General features: G+C 46.9%; 1 protein-coding gene across 6 annotated transcripts in view; it reads left to right on the top strand.

Annotated features, from left to right (window-relative positions):
• LRRC3B (leucine rich repeat containing 3B) overlaps positions 1–20127 on the top strand; it is a 94643-nt gene that overhangs the window by 19552 nt on the left and 54964 nt on the right. The window contains exon 1 of one of the 6 annotated variants that reach the window (XM_061404676.1): positions 12848–14739. The exons of the other annotated variants lie outside the window; for them this stretch is intronic. The gene's annotated coding sequence lies outside the window, so the exon portion shown is untranslated. Of the gene's footprint in view, positions 1–12847; positions 14740–20127 lie in introns of those variants that run through there. 6 annotated transcript variants of the gene reach the window in all.

The raw sequence follows: 20127 nt of genomic DNA, 5'->3' as shown, positions 1-20127 counted from the left end.
GAACATGGAGGGGAGAGACAGATCTGTGGAAAACTGAGGTCACAGAGGAAGGCAGGTGGAATGCTGTATAATTGTGCTGGACTCCAGGGAGAAGAGTCATGCATGTGCACCTGGGCTTTGAGTTGATGAGGATGGCTTCAAAAGGGCTTCAGGACCTGTTACCAACCAGGGTTCTTGGCCTCCTCGATCAATAAAAATTGATCAGAAGCCAGACAAGAAAATCAGGCAAGGCTTTATGGGGATCCCCGCTGAATAGAGGGGATGAAAACAAGTAACAGGATTCATTTGCTCACTCCCTGACGAGGATGAGCAGTTCCTTCTACAGGGTGAGAGCAGGGGTGGATCCAAGGATCGGGCTGGAGGGGTGACTTAGGTGGTTTGACCATCCTTGGGTGGTATTGAGTACAGGGGGCAATGCACAGCACCCTGCTTTCGTTCCTGTCCCCAGCTCTTCACAAGTGGCATTTGGGTTCTTGGTCTCTGTGTATCTTGTTGTCCATAATTTGCCCCAACTGCTCATGCAAGCAATTGTTTTTAATCCCTGATAGTTCCTTTGTATTTTGTTGCTGGAGGAGACGTTTGTCCAGGTGCGAGCACTGCAGCAAAGGGTCCCAGGTCCCGGGTCCCAGCCTGGCTCAGACTCAGAGTTAATTGAGGAAAGCTACCATTGGGGGGTTTTCCATCAGATGGAGGAGGGGGGCACCCTGATGACTTAGTATGAATTAGAAAGTGGAAAGGGGAGCTGGGCCATCGCAAATGACACAGCCTAATGCATTCATCTCAGGAATCAGGCCTCGTGGAGTCCTGGGAGAAGCTCAGCATGCAGATGTCCACAAGGGCACAGGATAGAGCAGAGGAAAGCCACTGCGCAGGGCCCAGGGAGGGAGCCAGTGAGACCTCCAGAAAGCACAGCGTCTCCTGGTGATGGGCCTGAAGTTGCTCTAGGTCAGCAGGGCTCGGAGGGGGAATTGGGAGGTGAGGGAAGCAAGGGCCATCGGAGCCTGGGAGGACGAACTGGAGCCCCTGCCCATGCGAGAAGCTGGAGGAGCTGAACACGCACACTCAGAACCATGGGCCACCTCCACGCTCAGCACCGGGGGGGCCACCGCCTGGGAGCGGCCATGGGGCCATCCAGTCTGATGCCATGGCTTCACTTCTGCTGCCAGGGTTCACATGGATTTCTGCCGAGGCCAGTCTTCACTTGCACCCCCAGGCTAGGGAACTCCGGAGAACACGGGCAAACGAAGCAAAGTCAACACAACACAAAACCAGTGCAGCTGGCTTAGGACACCTGTGTGGGGCGGCTCCATGGAGGAAGGGGGTGGGAGTGGGTGGGATGTCCAGCCTCAGTCAGTCAGTTCAGTTGCTCAGTTGTGTCTGACTCTTTGTGACCCCATGGACTGCAGCATGCCAGGCCTCCCTGTCCATCACCAACTCCCGGAGCTTACTCAAACTCATGTCCATTGAGTCGGTGATGCCATCCAACCATCACACCCTCTGTCGTCCCCTTCTCCTCCTGCCTTCAATCTTTCCCAGCATCAGAGTCTTTTCAAATGAGTCAGTTCTTTGTATCAGGTGGCCAAAGTATTGGAGTTTCAGCTTCAGCATCAGTCCTTCCAATGAATATTCAGGACTGATTTCATTTAGGATGGACTGGCTGGATCTCCTTGCAGTCCAAGGGACTCTCAAGAGTCTTCTCCAACACCACAGTTCAAAAGCAGCAGCTTTGTTTATAGTCCAGCTCTCACACCCATACATGACCACTGGAAAAACCATAGCTTTCACTAGATGGACCTTTGTTGGCAAAGTAATGTCTCTGCTTTTTAATATACTGTTTAGGTTGGTCATAACTTTTCTTCCAAGAAGCAAATGTCTTTTCATGGCTGCAGTCACCATCTGCAGTGATTTTGGAGCCCCCCAAAAATAAAGTCTCTCACTGTTTCCATTGTTTCCCCATCTATTTGCCATGAAGCAATGGGACTGGATACCATGATCTTAGTTTTCAAGGCCCTGCTAAATTCATGAGGACTTTACCTCTGGGTAGCAACGACTCATACATTGCAGGAGTAGCATGATAAATGAATGTTCTTTAAGAAAATAACTCAGGCAGTGGTTCTCAAACTTTCTGGCATCAGAAACCTTTTGGACTCTCAACTCTGATGGAGGATCTCAAAGAAGTTTTGTTTACATGGATTATGTTGCCCATATTTACTGAATACTGTAAATTAGAAATTAAAACCAAGAAATTTTAGAAATGGTTACTAATGCATTAAAACTAACAACAATAAGCACATTATATATTAGCGTTAAAAACAATTTTTTATGAAAAAGAATTTATTTTCTAAAACAAAAATTCAGCGAGGAGAGTGGTTTCATTTTAGGTTTCTGCACACCATGTGAATATCTGGTTCTTCCACTTGCTCCCGGTTCACTGCTATGAGAGCCCATGGCAGAGAGCCTTGGGAAAACCCCACAATCCACTTGTGACAGATGAAGAGCAGAAAAGGTGGATCATGTCTGTAGTGTCCTGTCTATAGTATTATGGAAACAGTCTCTGTCATATCTACAGTCAGGTCACGTCTGCAGTAGTATGGAGAGTCTCAGCCCCCTTCATCCCTGGGAAGGGTCCTGAGGGGGCCCATGGACCACACACCCACTGGTGAGCAGGCAGTGTGACCAGGATACTCCGAAAGAGACCTTGTAACAGTGTGTAGGGAGGTGAGGGCCTGCCTCAAGGGGTATCAGTGGGGATGAGAAGAGGGATACTGGGGAGAGAGGCTAAGGAGACAGATGCCACAGAATGAACCAGCTTATGTGGGGATGAAGGAGGGGAGAGGCCCTGAGGGTGTCCTGGATCAGTGGAGATCCACTAGCCGCTGGTACCTAGCCCTGAGCCACCCAGGCCTCTAGTTCACAGGGTCATAGAAGACAGGAGAAAGGAAGTAGCCGACCCAGCCCTGTTGTCTGCAGGTCTAAAGCTGCCTTCTGTAGTCTGATCAAGACTTCCCTGGGGCTCAGTGGTAAAGAATCCACCTACCTATGAGGAGATGTGGTTTCAACCCCTGGGGCAGGAAGATCCCCTGGAGAAGGGAATGGCAACCCACTCCAGTATTCTTCCCTGGAAAATCCCATGGACAGAGGAGCCTGGCAGGCTATGGTCTATGGGGTCACAAGAGTCGGACATGACTTAATGAGTAAACAGCAACAAATATTAATAGTATAATTATACACTAAGGGGAACTCCCCAGGTCTGTAGGTGCCTAAGAGGAACTAAAAAGCCTCTTGATGAAAGTGAAAGAGGAGAGTGAAAAAGTTGGCTTAAAGCTCAACATTCAGAAAACTAAGATCATGGCATCTAGTCCCATCACTTCATGGTAAATAGATGGGGAAAGAGTGGAAACAATGTCAGACTTTATTTTTTGGGGCTCCAAAATCACTACCAACAAAGGTTCGTCTAGTCAAGGCTATAGTTTTTCCAGTGGTCATGTATGGATGTGAGAGTTGGACTGTGAAGAAAGCTGAGTGCTGAAGAATTGATGCTTTTGAACTGTGGTGTTGGAGAAGACTCTTGAGAGTGCCTTGGACTGCATGGAGATCCAACCAGTCCATCCTAAAGGAGATCAGTCCTGGGTGTTCATTGGAAGGACTGATGTTGAAGCTGAAACTCCAATACTTTGGCCACCTCATGTGAAGAGTTGACTCATTGGAAAAGACTCTGATGCTGGGAGGGATTGGGGGCAGGAGGAGAAGGGGACGACAGAGGATGAGATGGCTGGATGGCATCACCGACTCGATGGACATGAGTTTGAGTGAACTCCAGGAGTTGGGGATGGACAGGGAGGCCTGGCATGCTGCGATTCATGGGGTCGCAGAGTCGGACATGACTGAGCGACTGAACTGAACTGAACTGAACTGAATTATACACTGGGAAGGATATTAGATGGGCAGAGATCCTGAAAGTGTTCCAGGTTGGTTGTGTGGTTCATGGAAACAGGGTTACAGGGAGAGATGGTTGTTTGGTGAATAACAAACACACTGGGGAGGAGGGGAGGTTTGGCGAATGCCCTTCTCTCTGGGGCACGGTGGTGGTGAAAGGTGTTCAGGAGGCATGCAGGAAGCAGGGACATGATTTTACATAACATAAGTATGCATGTGTATGCGTGTGTTGTATACATATATATAAATATGGTTTTATGTGTGTATATGGTGTGTGTGTAGGTGGTTTTACATGTAAATAGCTATGTAGACTTGGCACGGGGATTTCCAGAAGGGTAGAATGAACTGGCCTGGGCATCTGAATTTGTGGATGAAGGTCCTGATTCACCAGCAACTCCCAGTGTGGCGCTGGACAGCCCACAAGCATGTGTGGATCTCAGTCTCCTTGTCTGGGAAAAGCAGAGAGTGAAACAGCGGAAGTCGTGTGATCCAGTCCAGTATTTTACACAGAAGAGTCATCTTCCGGAGGACACAGCGGTTCTGTCGGTGTCAGCGTTTGTGCGAGCAGCATTGTCCCAGCCCCGGTTTCAGCCTTTCCTGCTGAGGGGTTGGGAAATGAATGGAGAGGCCATCCATCCGGTATCGAGGGACAGCAGCTGTCTCTCAGGAGCGGCAGGTCTTGTTGTGTTTGAATGTGGCCCCCAGCTTGGCCTGGCAGCCTTGGCATCTTATTTCCTTGGTACTTGAAAGAGCTTTTTGTGCTGTGTCCACACCTGCCCATGAGTGCTCACACATGCCCACGAGTGCACACAGAGCTGTTTGACCCCACTCTGGTCAGTATTCCCCAGTGTACAATGGAAGTTGTAGATGTGCTTTAGATGTACACAATTTTTTTTTTGTATTTATCTATGCTTCGATAGTATAGAAAAATAGAGCAAGAATGGCAAAACTATTTATATTGGTATCATTTCTTAGGATAAGAAAGAGTTAAATAAACTGAATTTTTAAAAAGATAGCGTAAATGCTAGTGCAGGTAAAACTGGGTGTGTTAGTTGCAAAACTCTTGATGGTACAATGTGAGTGACTGGTGTGTGGGGAACACTAAATCGCCTTAATGAGCCTTTTAACAAACTCAGACAAGGACACAGTCTTATCAGGGGATCCTTGACTCTGATACTTAAGTTGGAAGTGTTATTCATCACAGGTCTGGTATTTCAGCCTAAAAATTCCTTTTGGGGAACCTTTTTTTTTTTTTTGGCCATCCTACGAATCTTGTGGGATCTTAGCTTCCTGACTGGGGGTTGAACCCAGGCACTCGGTAGTAAAAGCATGGCGTCCTAACCGCTGAACAGCCAGGGAATTCCTCTGGGGACCTGAGTTTTTATATCTACTTAATAGTGGTCATGTTAGGTACTTAAAACATTAGACTTTAACCTGGATTTAACTAGAGGAGGAAAATCAAGCAACTTAAAATGAAGGGAAACTTTATAAAACAACTGGCCCTGTAGTATACAAAAATGTCTTGTCATAAAACACCAGCACCCCCCGCCCTCCCAAAAAACACACACACCCCCAAAAAAGCATAGCTGGTAGCCATTCTAGAGTAAGGAGACTAGAGAGGAATGACAACTAAACACAACATGTGATTCTTGGTTGGACCCTGAATCAGAAATGAGACGTTATAAAGAACATTAGGACACTTGGGGAAATTTAGAAACCAGTTGCTTATTAAGATGAGAATAGAGTTATCAATTTTAAATTTCCTGAGTGTGATGATCATCATATGGGGACTATGCTTGGTTTTAGGAGATTCATGCTAAAGTATTGAGGGATGAAGCCCATTAATAATTAACTCCCAAATAGCTCAAGCCAAAATATATGTACATTCACATATACTCATTTGTGCATGTAATGCCCCCCCCCACACACACACATGCACAGATACATACACACACAAAACACACAGGGGCACACGTAGATATAGACACACACACACACATGCCCATATATACACACAGATGCAGAAACACAAAAACACACATGCACATAGACATGTACACATGCATGCCCAGATGCACACAGATACACATGCATATAGACACTGACATGTACACATGCTTGCCCATACGTAAGCACACGTGTATACCTTCATACATACACACTCACATACAAGGAGAGGGAAAGCGAACGTGACAGAAAATTGCCAGTTCATCCAGAAGGCCCAGGGTAGCAATTCTTGTACTCTTTGGTAGATTTAGACTTAAATATTTTTCGAAATACAAAGTTGGAGAAAATATTAGACTTTGTGAAGTAGGGAAATCTCAGTGATAAGCTCAGTCTTTCACGAAGCAGATCAAACAGTAAGTGTTGAGAATTTGGATAACATTTTCCCAGTCTTATTAATGTTACCAAACCAGACTTGCATGCACTCCCCACACAGTAAAGCTGGTCCACTGACACTGGGTTGTGGGGAAGGAAAGTGCAGCCTTTATTGCAGGGTACTCGCAAGGAGAATGGGCAGCTCACACTCAGAAGCCCTGAACTCCCTGATGACTTTCAGGGAAGGGGTTTTAAAGGCAGCGTGGGAGAGGGTCTGCAGGGTGGGCCATCAGCTCAAGCATGGTTCTCAGACTAGTTGGCTTTAAGGTGAAGTTTCAAGCATCATCAACCTTCTGGTTTCAACTGAGTCTAGGGTCTATGTTCTTGTGGTCAGCAGTTTTCGTCTGGAGGGAGTCTGCTTCCTGTAAAAATAACTTAGGGACCTGTGTCAGACCTTTTTCTGTATCTTTCAGGGAACTGGGAGTGGTGAATCCCCCATCTGCCATGTGGCAGATTTATAGTCCAAATTGTAGCCAGTTCCCTAGCCCACCTGGTATTCTTGGTTTCTACCTATTTGCATTTCCCAATCATTAACTCTTGAGTCAGCTTTTTACTTGAAAAGACAGGGACACAGTGGCTTATACACAGTTTCAGTAAGGAGTAGTCTTACATCGTGCAGAAATTTTTTGCAGCTGCTCCCCAGCTAAGATTCCTTCCTCCAAGTAACGTTGGTCGTAGTCCGTCTCTGGTCAGCAGAACCAAGGATGGTTCATGGTGACAGCCTAGGTTCTCGTTTGCACAGGCTTTGCTACGACAGCTGATCAAACAATGCTGTTAATACAGAATAGCCTCTGGTATAATAAGAATTTTGTAGATTCAAAAGTCCTTCAGTAAACATTCATCGAGGGCCTACAGGCTCTGGGCATCATTCCTAGGGGCTCATGGAAGACTGTGGAATCCTGTTCCTCATGGAGATTGTGCTCTCAGTGGGGAAACAGAAGTATCTAGGTAAGGGATGAGATGAGCTGAGTAATTTTAAAAAATCGCTAAGTCTTGGGAAGAAAAAGAAAATCACGAGGGAACATGACAGAGAGAGATAAGGCACATGAGAGGATGGTGGTGACCTGAAGGCTTCTCTGAGGAGGTGACCCACTGCGAAGATCACTGGGAAGAATATTCCATTTTACACGTCTCCGTGATGGATTCCTCGATTCCTCATTCTCCCAGCCTTCGAGTCTGCCCCTGATGTCAAGGTCAAGGATCTTCTGAAACCTGCGTGTCTGCTGGGCTGCGTGGGGTCTGTTCCCCGGTTCATCCACACCCAGTGACTGCAGGGTGGGGCCGACCCTGGGTGTGCCCGTGTCCTCATTCTTGGGTGGATGAAGGCAGATGTTCTCTGTGCACTTTTCATCTTTATGACGGACTTTTAAGAAAGTTAGATCTAAAAACCACAGAAAGCCCATCATTTGCTCACCCTGACACTAGGTGATCAAAGTGAGTTATTGTCCCCGAATAACGCTGCAGGAAGCCTTCCAACCAGCAATGCTCAGTAACGCCACACTGGCACCCCTCTGAATTACTATCTCCTTTTGCTAATTCACTGTGACAGGTTTCTAAAGCAATTTGAGTTCATGTAAAAGCGGTGACAGGGAGATTATTCAAACTTGCGTAAAGGAGGGTGGGGGACAGAATTGATATCATCTTCCTTGTAGCACCGAGCAGGATCCATTCAGTTTCATTTCCTGGAGGCATTAAATCTGTTTTCTTTATTTTTTTCTTTTTCAGTCATCTTTTCAGTTTCATCTGATAATTATATTCTATCTGCAGTGCTTGAATTTATCCCAGAGCATAGAACCAGTCAGCTGATTCTCCAGCCCAGAGGCCGCCAAAGACAGGAAGTGAAGACGATATTCCTTAGCATTAAAGAAATTCCGATGTTTAAAATCCAGGCCCAAATGATGTCCTTCATGTGAAATCACTCCGGGGATAGGCCGGCAGGTAGAAGGGATTCAAAATGTCCATGTTCCTTAATGTGTCCTGTTTCCACCTGGGTGAACTGAAGCTGGTGCCCCAGATGGCAGAGCGTGGGCTGGGCAGGATAGCATGGTCTGGAGCCCTGGGCCGAGGCACAGCCTCCCTACTCACAACCCTGAACTTGGCTCAAGGCCTGGCTCAGAGTGAACACCCAGCAGACACGAGCCGGTCTCACCCCGTCTCGCTTCCTTAAGCCTGGCGGCTCACACTCCAGCCCACCTCTCACCATACTCTTGCTCAGCCCCGCCAGTCTGCTGGCTTTCGTTCTGTTTGCAGAAGACGCCGCCCGGCGTGTTCCTGCTTGGAAGCCGCCGAGCCTGCACTTGCTGCGGCCCCATGTCCCTCCCTCGGGTCCCCAGTGGCTCCTCCTCACGCTCAGTTCTGAGCTCAAGCATCACCACTCAGAGTAGCTCCCATCCTTGGTCGCTGCAACATGGTACCCTGATGGGTTTTCTTCACGTCTTCTCTCCCTCTCCTAAGTCACCTTGATGCTTTCTTTGCTGGTTTTGATGCTCTGTCCTGTGCACCCTTGAACTTGGTGGGAACAGCGGCCTTGACTACCTTGATTGCCCAGTGCATGGTTATGTACAGTTCAGTTCAGTTGCTCAGTCCTGTCCAACTCTTTGCGACCCCATGGACTGCAGCACACCAGGCTTCCCTGTCCCTCACCAATTCCTGGAGTTTACTCAAACTCATGTCCATTGAGTCGGTCATGCCATCCAACCATCTCATCCTCTGTCATCCCCTTCTCCTCCCGCCTTCAATCTCAACAAGTGGCTCGCTAAATATTAATTGCACAGGAGTTACGGGGGACTCCGCTAGAGATGGAAGAGCCTTGCGGAGCTGGTCTGCAGGTCAGATGGTATGAGGTTTCCTTTTCTGACATTTTTATTTATTGATTCGTTTTTGGCTGTCCTGTGTCTGATTTTATGCGGGTTTTTCCCTAGTTGCAGCAAATGGGGGCTACTCTGTAGTTGGGGTACTCAGGCTTCTCCACGCTGTGGCTTCTCTTGTTGCAGAGAATGGGCTCCAGAGCACGGGCTTCAGTAGTTGGGGTTCCCGGGCTCTAGAGCGCAGCCTCAGTGGTTGTGACTCACACTGGCTTAGTTGCTCTGTGGCACATGGGATCTCTCCGGACCAGGGATCAAACCTGTGTCTCCTGCATTGGCAGGCAGATTCTTAACCACTGAGCCACCTGGGAAGCCTGGGTGAAAGATTTCTGAGAAGACTTTAGAAGTTGTAAAACTCCATGCAACTAACGCGTCGGTCAGTCTCCCCTCCCGTGGGAGCACCCCTCCCGGTGGGGAGCACCCAGACCCAGGCACCGTCTTCGCATTCTTGCAGAACTTTCTGTAAAGATCCTGGCAGTTCTGACATCAGCCTTAACCCCTGATACATTTCATTAGCACCAGTTTCCAATGAAACTCGGAAGAATTTGAAGCAAGAGGAAAAAAATCCTCCGGCTTGGAAATTGGTCGTCAGCAGGCCAGCAGGTGTAGCCAGAGTGCAGAGGACCACGCAGAGCCTGCGCCGTTTCGATTGTGGCCAGCACAGCTTCCTGTACCACGGTTCGCTTCAAAAACCGTCCTGTCCCTGGTCTGGGACGTGGAGACAAACACAGAGGGGTCAGCTCGGAGGCGAGCGCAGCCCTCGTTCCCTGCATTTCTTCAGGACGGCAGTGCGGTGGTCCTCAAGGGCAGTGCTGATCAGGAACCTCTGGGTACCTCCCCCTCAGTTCAGTGTAAACATTTTTTCTTTTTTTCCCCTATCTACCTACCATTGTGGAAAACTTTCAGCCTTTACTATTGATAACCTTTTCAGGCTTCCATTAAGATGTAGAATGCTGACTTTGAAAGAGCTTGGTTTAAATTGCGGAGGGAGAAGAGGGGCTTTTAGGAATCTCAATCCATGATTCCTGGCTAGAAAGATGTGTTTTTTATTTTTGGAAGTGTGGCGATCATCCTCAGAGAGGTTCATTGGCCAGATTTCAGACGGCCAGAGCCCTGCGTGGCGGCCCCCTGGCTGTAGACACAGCATGTAGACACAGGAAAGGGTCCTGTGCCCTTTCCCCTCCCCACGCTCAGTTTTCGCAGGAAATGGACAAGAGCTCAGGTTTCCGAGGAAATTGAAATATCCAGTTTAGGAAAATGAAAACAAATCTTGAATTTTGGGGAAAAAATTACTTTATCTGTGGCTCTCAAAATGGATGGTCTCCCTCTGTATTGAAATGTGATTTTGGTAAACTGAGTCAGAAAAGGAAATTGCACATTGCATCTGTTTCTCTCCCCTCTCCAGAAAACTGGGTCCTGCCCTCTTCCTGGAATGTACGGTTTCTTTGTCAAACTCGAAAGAGAAACCCTTATATAAAGGCACCTGCCTACCAATAAAAGAAGTATATAGCACAAGGATTTTGAAGCTTGATGCAAAACTATTATCATTATGTTCTTTTTAATTTTTAATTTGAATGACTTGAAGAATGAACAGTTGCAACACCCAGGTTTTTTTAAGCAAAAATTTCCCCAGCTTTTTTTAGAGATATAAAGCTGTATCTGACATATAACACTGTGTAAGTTTAAGGTATACAATGTAATGATTCAGTATATGTACATATTGTGAAATGATTATCTCAGTAAGATTAGTTAACCCATTTACACACAGTTAAAAAATTTTTTTTGAGAACTTTTAAGACCTGCTCTCTTAATGACTTTTAAATAGACAATACAGTATTAACCATCATCACCAGCTGTACATTGCCTCCCCAAAATATTTTCCTCTTACAACTGGACGTGCGTACCCTTTGAATACATTCACTGATTTCCCCATACAATGAGTAGACTTGAAGAACTCACCGTATCTGTTCTTATAAAGTTCTTATGATTGAACTTTGCTTCAGCTACAGCATCCTGATTCTAAGCTATCCTACTAAATAACTGAGCACAGGAGAAGTGATTACATTTATTATCAGTATCCTACTAGGTGGAGACTTAGATATTACAGCTTACAGATTTTCTGTTATGAACATTATACCATTAGACTGTTGGTGTTCATAAGAAGCCAAGAGAATCCAGGGGTATTGCAGGTCATGCCAGTGGAAACACCAAATTTCTAACATGGACTCTGACTTAAATCAGCAAACTATCCATAACAAATATATTGACTCTACAGACTCTTAAGGGCTTTGCTGGTGGCTCAGTGGTAAAGAATCTGCCGCAATGGAGGAGACCAGGGTTCGATCCTTGGATCAGGAAGATTCCCTGGAGAAGGGATAGGCTACCCACTCCAGTATTCTTGCATGGGAAATCCTGTTGGGCTATAGTCCGTGGAGTCACAAAAGAGTCAGACACGACTTAGCTATTAAACAACAACAAAATTCTCTTAAACTTTCATTCCTCCCTTAAGCCAACTCATAAAGAAGAACAGGGCACTTTCCTCTTCTAGAGAGTTTTAAGGGTTCCTGAAGGGAGCTTTAAAGAGGAGAGGTGATTCATTCCCCATTATTTCCACCAAAAGAAAAGAAAAGAAAGAGGAGAGGTGAATTAATTAGCATGGGAGAAATCACAAATTAATCACAGCTCTGAAATACCACTCATTCAGACCAAGGATTAAAGCATACCTCTTTTTTCGATTGAAGTTACTTATGTTTTCAGGGACGCTTCCCAGGAGGTGCAGTGGTAAAGAATCTGCCTGCAGAGCAGGAGATGCAAGAGACGAGACTTCGATCCCTGGGTGGGGAAGATCCCCTGAAGGAGGAAATGGCCACCGGCTCCAGTATTCCTGCCTGGAAAATTCCATGGAGAGAGGAGCCTGGCAGACTACAGTCCATGGGGTCCCAAAGAGTTGGACAGGACCGAGGGACTGAGCACACACACATTTTTCAAGGAAAGAAATAGAAATAGAAGGTAGATGCTAAACTCCTAAGGGGCCCAGCATTTCCTATGACATCATCTGAGCCAAGGAGGGTTGTCTCAGGTGGGGCCAACCACCAGACAAAATATTCTTGAACACCATGCGAGTGATTCTTCTGGGGGTTTTCTTCTTTTGGAGGATGGAAAGCTTTTAGTGGCTTTTGTGGAAAAACTGAACATTTGAGCTGTAACTTTCAAAGGGAATCCTTTGTTCCTCTGGCCTGTCTGGGCTGCTTCTTTAGGAACATTCATGTCGAAACATTTCATCTTCAGTTCAGAATCCAACATCCATGAACTGAAGAGAAATTTCCTAGATGACGCTTGCGAGACTGTTTTCCCCACACCCTTGTCTTCATATTCTCCAAATTAAAAATAAATGCAAACCCTCTGAGTTTTAATTTTGTGGTGTTTGATCCCTGCTCTAATATCACATGTGTGTGCATGTGTGTGAGTCACTACAGTTGTGTCCGACTCTTTGTGACCCCATGGACCGAAACCCACCAGGCTCCTCTGTCCATGGGATTCTCCAGGCAAGAATACTGGAGTGAGTAGCCATGTCCCACTCCAGGGAATCTTCTGGATCCAAGATGGAACCCTTGTCTCAAGCATCTCCTGCATTGGCAGGCAGGTTCCTCCACCACTAACACCACCTGGGAAGCCCCTAAAGTCATACATTTCCATTCACTTTGGAGGAGACTCACCTCAGTTCAGGCCTTAATTGCTTTTCACCTTAGGCATCCAAATTTGCACCTACTTCAGCCTCTTCTTCCAGCTCAATTCTTACTTTATAATTCCACCAGATTCATGTCTCAAAAACACCACTTTGAGTTGGACTTATTTGCTTAAAACAGTTGACGACCCTTGGTTGTCTAACTCAGGGATCAGGGAGATCCCCCGGAGGAGGGCATGGCAACCCACTCCAGTATTCTTGGGCTTCCCTGGTGGCTCAGCTGGTAAAGAATCCACCTGCAATGTGGGAGACCTGGGTTTGATCCCTAGATTGGGAAGATCCCCTGGAGAAGGGAATGGCAACACACTGCAATAGTCTTGCCATGGGGTTGCAGAGAGTCAGACACGACTGAGCGACTAAGCACAGCACAGCACAGCACAGTTGTCTATAAAGTCAGATTCCTGGACCTGGTGTGCGAGGCCCCCCACGGCCCCACCCTGCTACCCCGGATGTATTTCGGGATGCATCTCAGATTTCATGCTGGACCATTATCCACACTGCTTGACTCTGACCCGCTCTGCATTTTCTGTCTCCTCTTCCTCTTTTCTTACGCCCATCAGTGCCGTGTCTGCAGGGTGGGGGGTGCAGGCAGTGGGAGTAGCAGGCAGGGAGAGTTTAAAACTGTTGTGAATGGGCTTAGAGTGGTTCTATTTCTCATCATGACCAACACTAGCATTTCTAAATAATGTCAGTGATAAAATACTTTTTCCTCCCCAAAATACGCGTTGCTGTGGCTACCGTTCAACTTTAATAATACATGTGAGCTCCAGATTAGCAGACTCTTTTTAAAAAAAAATTATTTATTTTGGGCTGTGCTGGGTCTTCGTTGTTACCTGCGGGCCACCCTCTAGTTGCGGTGTGTGGGCTTCTCATTGTGGTGGCTTCTCTCATCGTGGAGCACGGGCTCGGGAGCACGTGGGCTTCAGTAATTGTAGCTCCTGGGCGCTAAGGTACAGGCTCTGTGGTTGTACAGGCTTAGGTGCTCCCCTGAATGTGAAATCTTCCCAGGGTTGGGATCAAGTGTCCCTGTGTCCCCTGCATTGGCAGGCAGATTCTTTACCACTGGATCGCCAGGGAAGTCTCAGCACATTCTTCTTATTATGTAATAAAGGCTGTATTCTACATGAAAGTTGATTCCAAGGGAGAAGTCCCAGTTATGCAGACTGCTCACATGATTTCAGCCATCCAGTCAACAAGGGCACAGTTGTTCTGGGATCCTTCTCCTGCTTCACACACAGCTCGGGTCTCCAGCACCTCTGATATTCTTGCATTTATTTATTAAATTTTTTGGCCACTTCACGGCATGCAGGGATCTGAGTTCTCTGACCAGGGACTGAGCCCACGCCCCCTGTAGTGGGAGCATGGAGTCAATCATCGGACCACCAGGGAAGTCCCTGTTCTCGCACTGAAGCTGTAGCTTTGGAATAAACCACAACAACACAGCGACTGTAAGAAGGAATAGACTTCGAGTTGCGTGAATTCTGTCATTCCCTGAGACCATTTGTGGCTTTTATTTGTGTTTAACATTTGGCTCCTTCAAGTGCATGATTTCATCTGGTGAGGGCACATTTCATGATTATCACTGAAAATCACTTTTTCAGATAGAGGAGGGGTATGTTGAAAACGAATTACTCTGCGAGTCATGTAGACTAAGAATATCTGTGCATCAGTTGGGTCCATCTTACTGAAGAATGGTTTCCAAGGAGGTGTCCAGAGAAGACTCCACACAGATGTCAGAGGGTCTTGTTCTGTCCATCCCCTGTGAGACGTGATCACTCCGTACCCTCTCACACTCCGCTCTAGCATCCTTACCCCGTGAGTTTTCTCCATACACTCATCACCTGCTGATACATCATACGTGAGCATGTGTGTGTGTTGCCTTACTAGTCAGTATTTGTCATTTTTTCTAGTCTTGAGTTCCATGGGGTCAATAAATATGTTTTATCAAACTGTATCCCAGGCACCTATCAGATAGTCCAGCCTATGGTCGATGCTCAGTAAGTATTTGCTGAGTGAATGAATAAATGAATGAATGGGAGAATTGTCAGAACAAATCCCACACAGACCTTTTGTTCATTTTCTTCTCTCTGGAGCCCCTCTGAACTGGGGAGAATGAACAGGCCTTCAAATGAGTTACAAAAGTACCTTTTGCCCATCTTAAAGAATATAGTTTTTTTTTTTTTCTATAAGTGAAAGTGAAAGTTGCTCAGTTCTGTCAGACTCTCTATGACTATACAGTCCATGGAATTCTCCAGGCCAGAATACTGGAGTGGGTAGCCTTTCCCTTCTCCAGGGGATCTTCCTGACCCAGGGGTCAAACCCAGGTCTCCCACATTGCAGGAAGATCCTTTACCAGATGAAACACCAGGGAAGCTCAAGAATACTGGAGTGGGTAGCCTATCCCTTCTCCAACCGATCTTCCTGACCCAGGAATCCAACTGGGATCTCCTGTGTTGCAGGCGGATTCTTTACCAACTGAGCTATCAGGGAAGCCCTTTCTATAAATACTTCAAACAAACTTTAAAATTAATTTTTATAGTTGCTTTACAATGTTAAGAACGTGGTTGTCCTGAAGTAGATGGAAAATTACTCCAGCTTGCCCTCCTCATCCATGGAACCTGTGCATCTAACTCAGAAGGTGCTGGTGTAACAAAAATGACCACATACTGAGAATTTACTCTAGTTAGGCCCTTGACTTTGTCTCCTCTCCTCAACGGGTTCTCAGAAAGCCATGGTATAGGTGAGAACAGGACACCACCCTTGTGATCCCCTGGACTGGCTGGGTCCCTGGGCCCGGGCGGGAAGAGCGGCCAGCCTGCAGGGTGGAGCCAACCCTTGGTGGCCCCAGCGTCCCTCTCGGTCTCGTCTGCTCGCCCAGCATTGTCGCCACCACATGTTAGGTGTCACCGCACAGCTGGCCGGTGGGGCCGAAGAGGGAACCTAAGGGAAGAGCATGGTGGAGCCCGGGAGACTAACACAAGGCTGCAGAGAAGCTGAGCCGGGTCAGCTCCAGGTCCGCAAGAAAATGAGCACCACCTCGGGGAAGGATGCGCGGGAAGCCTTCAGTCCAGAGAGTGTGCTGTGCTCCGGGAGGACCGGCCGTTTCAAACACCCACGCACTAAGCCCTCCTCTGCCAAGGCGCTCATTACTGTCTGCCTCACTCTTTGAATTACTCACTCTGTGAGCCCACTTTTTAAAAGGCAATCCGCAGGTATTTTAGAGATAAGATAAGTCACTTTTTTTCATGGGCTCCAAAATCAATGCAGAAGGTGAAATGAAAAGATCCTTCTCCTTGGACGGAAAGCTATGACAAACCTAGACCGCATATTAAAAGCAGAGACATCACTCTGCCAACAAAGGGCCATCCATATAGTCAAAGCTATGGTTTTTCCAGTAGTCTTGCACTGATGTGAGAGTTGGACCATACAGAAGACTGAGTGCCAAAGAACTGACGCTTTTGAACTGTGTTGGAGAAGACTCTTGAGAGTCCCTTGGACTGCAAGGAGGTCCAACCAGTCCACCCTAAAGGAAATCAGTTCTGAATAGTCATTGGAAGGACAGTTGCTGAAGCTGAAGCTCCAATACTTTGGCTAACTGATGCAAGAAGCCAACTTATTGGAAAAGCCCCTGATGCCGGGAAAGACTGAAGGTAAGAGGAGAAGGAGACGAGATGGTTAGATAGCATCACTGAATCAATGGACATGAATCTGAGCAAACTCCGGGAGACAGTGGAGGACAGAGGAGCCGGGCGTGCTGCAGTCCATGGGGTCACAAAGAGTCAGACATGAGTTAGTGACTAAACAACAACACTTTTAAAAAAATCATGCTTTTTTATTCAAAAGTTTAAAATTCGATTAACAAAGGAACAACAACACTAGCGAAAGTAAAACAAAGCATCTCCCTAAATTTCATGACCCTACAAAATATTTTCAATTTTTTCTGTGTTCTCCCCTTTCCAGTCCTGGTCCTTATGCATGCCCATTTTTATTACGGTGTACACCTATATCTTTAATGTGCTTCAAGATGGAGTTGTTTCCACTACCACCAGTGCGGGCAGGGCACTGCCAGGGCCAGGAGGAGGTGAGGGGGTGACTGCATCCCCATTAGGCTCACATTTAGGGAGGAGTCACCCCAAAACAAAAGGCTGAGCTTGTGAGATAAGAGAATGGAGGAGATAGCAGAGAAAATTCCGAGGAAGAGAGAACAAAAAGTGCCTAAAACACTAGATAAAAAGCATAGACCATAGTGGGGGGCAGAGAATAATGAGGGGAAGAGAAAACATTAGTGGGGCTTAATGAAAGGAAAATGAGGTGCATCTCCCTGACATGTAGCTCAGCTGCCAGCCCCTGTCTGGACAGCTTCTCCAGGAAATCTGGAATGCCTGTCATTTTTCTACAGGCAGACTAACAAGATGGCAAAAGGACTGATGGAAAATATCCTCTGAGATGGGCTTGGATACACATGTGGGTTCAGATGTGGCGGACACTGCTCTGCCATTAATCATGTTTTAGGAGAAGCTGACATGTCATTTCTCACTGATTTCAGAACCTGGGAGGCTGAGAGGGATGGTGAGTAACACAAAACATGTCAGAAAAACTCAGAGAGTAGAAAGCTCACAGTGTCTTTTAAACAACGGTAAGATAACCTGGAGATAGACAGAGGAGCCTGGTGGGCTACAGTCCAAGGGGTCGAAAAGAGTCAGACACGACTTAGTGACCAAACAGCAAGATACCCTAAAACCTAGCAGAGATTCTGAGAGCTCTTGTTTGTGGTGAGTGTTCTAGGCTCTTGAATCATACCTCCAATTACAGCTCATGGCCAAGTGTTAAATTTTGCTTTCTGCCTGCAATGTGGGAGACCTGGGTTCGATCCCTGAGTCGGAAAGATCCTCTGGAGAAGGGAATGGCAACCCACTCCAGTATTCTTGCCTGGAGAATTCCATGGACAGAGGAGCCTGGCGGGCTGCAGTCCATGGGGTTGCAGGGAATTGGCCGTGAGTAAGCGACTAACGCTTTCACTTTTTTCTTTCATAATGATAACATGCATGCCCAGTTGCTTAGTTGTGTTTGCGACCCCATGGACTGTAGCCGGCCAGGCTCCTCTGTCTATCTCCAGGTTATCTTATGCACCTCCTCTGCATTGCAGGTGGATCTTTATACTTGAGCCACCCGGGAAGTAATGGCAGGCGTTTAAGCTCACTCGGAACTGTGCCTTCTGGAGCACAGCCCCTCCCACGTGTGTGCCATAATGTCATCAGGCACAGCCATGCTGAAAGACACCAGATTGAAAATAACGGCTCCTCCAATCGATAGGATTTAGTTTACAGAGTTGAATTATATCACGTGGACATTGGAGGAAAAGTTTTTTGTGTCCTTACTCAGTGGCACCAGATAGATATTTCTTTCCAAGTTTAGTTAGCATCCTAAAGTGGCCTGCGTGATACTTTTCCTAGATGTGGAAGCAGTCCAGTGCCTGGCTGAATCGTTGTCATGCCTTCCTGTTCCTGGTGGTCTATTTCTAATAACCTGTGCAATTATGTAATAGAGTCATGACTGAAAAGCCATCAGAGATTTGGGTGTCTTAGCCAGCCTAGGCCTAGATGGATTCAGACACTGAAATGGATGCTTAAGGCTTTCTAGACCATTCCATCTATGCCAAGGTGAGCAGACATAGAGACTGATCTTTCAGTAGCAGGGGCCTGGAGGAGATCCCAAGGCTCTACAGCAGTGGTTCTCAGACTTTGCTGCAGACTGGAGTCTGCTGCACAGCTTCAATGATTCTCTGAGACCTGGGTTGTCTCCTGCGCACAGCAAACCAGGATTTCTAAGGCTGGGGCTAAGGCATTGGTCTTCCCAGGTGGCGGAGTGGTAAAGAATCCCTGTGCCAATGCAGAAGACTCAAGAGACACGAGTTCGAACCCTGGGTCTGGAATATCCTCTGGGGTAGGATACGCAACCCACTCCAGTGTTCTTGCCTGGAAAATCCCATGGACAAAGGAGCCTAGCAGGCTGTAGTCCATCGGGTCACAAAATGAGCTGGACACAACTGAGCATGCCCGCACGTATGCAAGGCATCAGTAATTTGAAAAATCTCCCAGGTGGCTCTGATACATGGCTGTAACATAAGGTAAGGTAGAATCATGCTCATGAGACGTGCAGATTGCTCTCGGAGTCCTTCACAGAAAAGAGAAATAGCAAAGACTTCTTTGGCAGGGAGTACGGAGGGTGCTAGGCCGACGGAACTACTTAGACAAAAAAGCAGAAATAAGAAAGCGGGTAGTGGCCCAGTGTGGAGTTCTTTTTGGCTAGAATGAATGTGGCAGCATAAAGGAAAAGCAGAAGAGAAAGCCAGGGAGTGTTAGAATGTGCTAGAAAGAAGGGGCTCAGTTGCCAGGCTTAGTGGAAAACTGGTATCAATTTTCATAAATAGAAGTTTAACCTTAGGAACTAGTGCCATAAAAATAACACAGAGTGTTTCCTGTTAGATGCCCTCCCCTGCCGGTGATTTTTCTTTAACACCTTTAACTCTTTGCACAAGCGAAGATTTGCAAGGGGTGTTACAGACAGAGTAGCGCTGAGCGCCGAGTGGAGGGGAGCGGCAAACACGGAGGGGAGGGATGGGGTGAGACACACGCAGCCTGGCCAGTGGCCCTTGTGGCCTCTGCATAGGACGAAGGGGATTTTGTCAGCGGCGTCCCAGAGGATGCGGTCAGAGTCTGCCGTGTGTCAGCTTGGATGCTACAATACCTGCACGGGGTTGGCTGAGAAACACAGTTCAGATCATGCCAGCAAATCTCTGAAAGCGCTTCTAGATCTGATCCTCCCTCATATTCTGCCTACAGAAAAGGCAGCTCCTGGTGGTTTGATAATCCTAGGAAGAATCTGTTTGTTCTCACTGTCAATGAACTGAACTGGTAACATATAATTTCACTAAACATACCTGGATTTGGAGAATGTCATTTTTAAAATGAAATATTGAATAACAGGAGAATTTGAAATGTCATGGAATTTGAAAATAATGTACCGCATGGCTAGAGTTTATAGGGTGCCTTTTATGTTGGTGATCATTGAATGAGGTTTGAAGCAATGCAAAAACTGTGCTGTCCCTGTGTGTGTGAGTTTCCCTTGTAGCTCAGTTGGTTAAGAATCTGCCTGCAATACAGGAGACCCCAGTTCGATTCCTGGATTGGGAAGATCCGCTGG

Source organism: Bos javanicus, chromosome 27 (genome assembly GCF_032452875.1).
Source record: "Bos javanicus breed banteng chromosome 27, ARS-OSU_banteng_1.0, whole genome shotgun sequence".
NCBI lineage: Eukaryota > Metazoa > Chordata > Mammalia > Artiodactyla > Bovidae > Bos > Bos javanicus.
Note: the sequence above shows the minus strand (reverse complement) of the source record. Positions and strands in the feature narration are given on the sequence as shown.